Source organism: Aphelocoma coerulescens, chromosome 13 (genome assembly GCF_041296385.1).
Source record: "Aphelocoma coerulescens isolate FSJ_1873_10779 chromosome 13, UR_Acoe_1.0, whole genome shotgun sequence".
NCBI lineage: Eukaryota > Metazoa > Chordata > Aves > Passeriformes > Corvidae > Aphelocoma > Aphelocoma coerulescens.
This window is the reverse complement of record NC_091027.1, coordinates 1149365-1155000: the sequence shown is the minus strand read 5'-3', so window position 1 is coordinate 1155000 and position 5636 is coordinate 1149365. Positions and strand designations below refer to the sequence as shown.

The following is a 5636-nucleotide window of genomic DNA, read 5'->3' as shown; positions in this document are numbered from 1 at the left end:
TACAAATGAAAATATAAGCTCAGCCAGATGCCAGCTAAAATGCAGTTCCTTTATATCAGCCAGCCCAGGCACCACAGGCTCAGCATCACGACCTTTAAAGCAGCTTTTCGAGAACAAGCTGGGAGAACACTTTCTAAAAAGGCACAATTGCAGCTGCTCTCATTACTTACAACATCCTTGATGGAGAGGAACTTAAAAATAATTCTTAAGGAACTTAAGCTTCAACAGCCCCCAGTAGATTTAGTTTATGTGCAGTGCAGGCTTCCCTCGCGGAATTACAGGCTCAGGATGGTGATTATAGTGTTGATGATAATGTACATTTTCTAAATCATTACTTGTGTAAGAATAAAATAAAATAAAAGGAGCGAAGCCTTTGTTTCCCTTTTCTCATGCAGATGAATGGGTCAGGGATTTAGCCACTTGTTTCTAAAATCAGACACAGATTTCAGTGTTGTCTCCACATGTTTGTTAAGCTAACAAGTTTATTACATATGTAAAATGCATTTGGACACACTGTATTTCAAATCAATAAAATAATTTGAGTCATCAGCTTGGTAGATGCATAATTACATGTTACTTCCTGGATTTTTATAATATTCGAAGCTGGTATTTAATTAAAACTGGCACTTGGGATCCAGTTTCTTCAGGGTTTTGGGTATGGAAACCTGGACCCCAATTTCCATATTTCTGTTAGTATCTTGCAGCTTTCCTGACTCCACTGCCATCCTCTGCTCCAAGGTTGGCTTGAGGGCAGGGAAGGATTGTGGTCCTGTGGAACTCAAGAGATCAAACCAACATTAAATCCAATTTATTTTAGTAGAACCAACCAAGATTTTGCACCAACACTGTCAGGACACTTCAGTCTTGACTGAACGACATTTTTTCTATTTGTGAATTTTCTGTTCTTTCCAGTAAATCTATTGAGTTATGGATAAGAACTGTCCTGCCTCTTCAACTTCTTTAAGATGACAACAAGATACATTTTCATTAAACCCCTTTATTTTTGCTCATTTCTTTCTATTCCTCTAGTCACCCAGAACTTTGGTTTTCAGATTTGTCACCTTTCAAAGCTGTGGTTCTGCTGAGACCCTCTGCTCCCCTGACAGCAGCAGGATATGGAAGGATTTGAGCTGAGATCTCTGAGCAGCCACAATCCCTGCTCTAACCCCTCATTTCCACAGCTCCCTCAGCCCTACATTTCCTCCAGGTAAGACCTGATTTCCAAAAGATCTCATTTCTGACCACTCAATCTTTTCTTCACGTTATTTTGTCCCAGCAAGGGGCTGCAAGGCTGGCTCCTTTCCCATGGGATGGACCCAGGGGACCCCCAGCCCTCGGCTCCTGGGACCCTCTGGTGTCTGACCCCCAGCCATGGGGACAGGGATGTCATTCCAGAGGAGAGGATGGGAGCCACAACTCTGCTCTCCCAGAGGATGGCTGCTGGCTCCTCCAGCACATTGTTCTGTGCTGGCAGGAACAAATTAGGGCTTGGTCCCTGCTCCAGGAAATTCCCTGTCGTCTCTCGATGAGGAGCCCGGCTACCCCAAGTGTGTTTCTGCTGCCACAGCAGTGGATCCCAACACCCACACACTGGACTGGTGTCCTTGGGTGGATTTTCTTTAGGGCTGACTTGGGAAATGTGCCCACAGGAAATGAATGAATAATTCAATAATTTGTAGCTGGTTGGAGAGCTGGAGAACCTCCATGCTCTGGCCAGGATTTGGAAAGTTGATGAGCAGATGGAATGTTGGGCTGTGTCCTCTTTCATCCCTCTTCAAGTTCCCCCATAGCTTTGGGAAGCTGTGGGCATTTGGGAAAAGATGCTGGTGGTGGCTCTGTGCTGGTGTCCTGTGCTCTCTGAGTGGGATGTCTGTTTGAGCAGCACCAGGCTCTCCCAGTAAGGATGGGGGAACTGGGGTGTGCCATGGTTCTGGGCACCAGAGCCAGAGGAGAGGTTTCCTCTTCTTGGTGTGTGCTTGCCAAGACAGCCTGGAGGAGAAAACAGAGCAGGGAATCAAATAGAAACTCCGGATGTTTGGTGGAGGAGGGAAAGCTGGGGAGTGGAGTGAAGGCAGCCTGGAAAACCGTGGGGTGTTCTGTAGCCTGAGAGGGGAAAGGGGGGTGACAAGGTCTGGGACAGTGCCAGAGAACAGGAGGAGGCAGAGACCGTGGAAAGCAGCTGGGAAGAAGCCTTCTTTGCGGGAGGAAATGTTATTATTAGTGCTCAGTTTCCTGGACAAAAGATTCTTGTCTATTTAAATACTTCAGCTTCACGGAGCTGCAGTTCTCCAGACACAATAAAATCTGCTTTTTCTCCCTGTCATTGTCATTTCCCGCTGGCAGCAGGTGGTTAAAGCCCCTGTGCTCTGGAGTAGGACATTGCAGGCTGCCATGTGGGAGGACAAGCCCAGGGGGACAGGGGGTTTGTTCCTTGTGCCCCCTCACGTCTGTCCATGGAGATGCTGCTCTTCCACAGCAGTCCAGATGCTGCTGGTAGAGAGATGAGGTGAGATCTATTAGATTTGAATAAAATTGGCAAAAGTGTAAAAAATGTATTAAAAAGTTAAATATCTTGATATAAACTGAACTTAAGAAACCTCCTGGGCCATCCCCCGGCTTCCTCAGCCAACCATGCAAGGTTTTAAGAACCAGCAGCAAAATACAGAACCTCACTAATTCCAAATAATCACAGCTAATGGATAATTGGAATTATTCTTTCCATCCAGGGATGCACAAAGAACACACAAGGGTTGGAGCTGCTGTTTTGAGGGGAAGAGATCCAGGTTCTGTGCAAGGTGATGCTCACACCTGAGCCAGTTCCAGATGATTTCCTGTGATAGCTGAGAAATACTTTTCCTATCTGTCTTGAAATGTGAAAATCTGACAGCAATAGTATGGAATTTTCTTCGTAGAATTCTGATTTTTTTTCCGCTGTATTTAGGTAGCTTGAGTTTAATATCAGATCTATCCCTATAATGATAGAAATGGGACTTTTATTCCATAAAAAGATGGGAGATGTCTCTCTCTGCTCTTTCCCTGATTATTGTTCCAAGCCCTGCAAGACTTTGAAAAGTCAGCCTTCCTGAACGTATGACAAATATATCACAGAACCACAGAATATCCTGTGTTGGAAGGGACCCACAGGGATCATTGAGTCCAACTCCTGGACCTGATATAAATATATATTTATATTGAATTACTACAAAAGTGCAGATGTGCTTAAAGCAGTGTGAGGGAGCTGTGGTGGGGCTCGTGGCTGTCACGAAGGACACACAGGATGCACAGTTGCTAAACCACGAAAAGCACGTCCTGTTCACCTCAGTGGGGAGGGTTTCTGCGCTGGGATTCTGGAAAACTGAACAATTCACTCACGGTGAATGAATAAATGCAGCCAACCTGCAGTCGTGCCAGTCAGACAGAGATTTTAATCAGAGAGTTTTGGAAGATAACAGCAGCCATTCTTTGAATGCAAAATACTTGGGGATGAGCTGCCGGTGTTTTATAGGTGTGAGTTTGATTTGCTGGTTTTGTCAGGGCAGGTAAAGCTCCAGCTGCACGTGGCCTCCAGCCTCAGCAGTGTTGTGTCAGCCCTGGCAATTCATACCTGGATTTCACAACAGCCTGCACTGTTCTGTGCTGGACTCGTGCTTCTGCACTGGGCTCCATCCATCCCCACGAGCTCTGAGCTTGTGCCCCATTGCCTGGGGGTCCTGCTCCCCTCAGCCCCATTCCCTGGAGGTCCTGCTCCCCTCAGCCCCATTCCCTGGGGGTCCTGCTCCCCTCAGCCCCATTCCCTGGGGGTCCTGCTCCCCTCAGCCCCATTGCCTGGGGGTCCTGCTCCCAGCCAAGCCTGACCTCCCCTCTCCTGTGAGGATGAGGGAACAGCTCTGCCTGCCTGCTCCCACTTTGCCAGCAGGTAGGGAAGGAGGGATTTTTGACCATGGCAGTGTGTCCTGAGCCTGGGAGCGCTGAGGGAACTCGGGGCAGGCCGAAGCTGCTGGTGGAGCCGATGGAAGGCTGGGAAGCAGAGGAGTGTCCAGGGCCAGGCTGTCAGCAGTTCCCTGCCTTCCCTCTGGCCAAGGACCGCAGCCCCCGGGCCCTTATCTCTCCGGAAGGCTGTGGTGAGATGCTGTTCCCTGCAGCTTTGCAGTTCTCCTGCCACTCCCCAGGCAGGTCTCTGCTTTCCCTTCCCTGGAGCCGAGCTCGCACGGTCGCAGCTGTGGAAGTGTGGAGGTCTCTGGCCAAGCTCTGCCTCTGTCCCCGCACTTGGGGAGGTGACAGCTGCCACAGCTGCCTGTCTTGGGGCAAGGACAGGCGTCCAGGGACTCCTTCCAGGCTGTGGAAAAAAACAGGCAGCAGGCTCAGTGTAGCCGAGAGCGTGGCCAGCAGCAGGAGAAGCCGAGTGGGAGAGTTCGTGCCAGAGCTTGCCCATGGTAGTAGGAGCCCAAGGGATGAGGGACTTTGTTTGCCCTCCAGACCTGCTGTGCCTGTGCCTCTCTCTCTCCCTGTGGCCATGGGGACAGCAGTGGCTCCCGGGTGACTGTGCAGCGCATGCTGGCCCTGGTGATGTGCTGAACCGCTCAAGCAAATCATCCTAAAATAGGCTTCATATGTGATGCAGAGGAACCCAAGCAAAACAGAGCCCAGCCAACCCCAAATTTATGCTTGTGGTTACTGAAGCTTGTGAGATCAATTTTTTGTTTACTTAAAACTGATTTCAAAGAGGTTTTTTTCCCTTTCTTTTAATTCTTGTTCTTTATCCTTGGGCTGGGGGATGGTCATGGCACTGCTCCAGCTGGGGCTGAGCATCCTGCTGTCATCATCATAGAGAAGCTCTGTCCCAAAATACCCAGAATTAAAGTCCTGGTGAGATGGGGGAGCATTGTTACACCCCCGGAACAAGACCTGTGGTCGCTGTTCTATTGGCACATCCCAGCAATCACCCGGGGCATCCTGAGAGATTCTCTTATTTTCATGACAACCTGGAAAAGTAGATCTCAGCAAAGCTTTTAATTTTTATTTCTAACTTTTGAAAAGATTTAAGATAGGAAGTGTTAAAAGCACCAGTTCAGTGGGAAAAAAAAAAGAAAAGGAAAAAAATGCCAAGAAACAAAACCCCCCAAAGCCCACAGAGCCTCTGTGGAGCCGGCAGAAGCCAGAGCACAGAATCAGCGCTGGCTGATTCCATCTCTTTGTCATCCCACATGTGGGGTTTACCCCAGTGAATAGGAAAGCCTCGAAAGTCCAAACTGCCATATTTCAGGACAAACTGTATAGAAAATAAACACGTGGGATAAATAAAGCACAGGAAGGAAGCGGTGACTCGGTGGGACAGAGACCTGAGGTGATGCTGCTCACAGCCCCCAGCTCCTGCTGCTGGGGACCCTTCCCAGCCTGGCCAGGGCAGGGAAGCGAGGGAAGCACCCACCTATTTTCTTTTTTCAGGAATCCCTGGCTGTGTGGCCCCCGTTTCAGCAGAGAATTCCTGCAGCCTCAGCGTTTGAACTGGCCGAATCCCTGCGGGGCCGGGGCCAGCAGCTCTGTCGCTGGCCAGAACCCATCGTCCCTTCAGCAGTGATGTGGTGAGTGCGCCCTGGTGCCGAGCCCAGATGGAGCTGTTCCCCGAGAAGATTCCT

The 5636-nt window shown here is 49.3% G+C and overlaps 1 long non-coding RNA gene across 3 annotated transcripts in view; it reads left to right on the top strand.

Moving 5' to 3' along the window:
* Positions 1-5636, top strand: part of LOC138117972 (uncharacterized) — a 19299-nt gene extending 13663 nt beyond the window's left edge. The window contains exons 4-5 of one of the 3 annotated variants that reach the window (XR_011154931.1): positions 1053-1207; positions 5446-5636. This is a non-coding gene — a long non-coding RNA (uncharacterized lncRNA). Of the gene's footprint in view, positions 1-1029; positions 1208-2726; positions 3129-5445 lie in introns of those variants that run through there. The other 2 variants (XR_011154933.1, XR_011154932.1) reach the window with 2 other exon arrangements.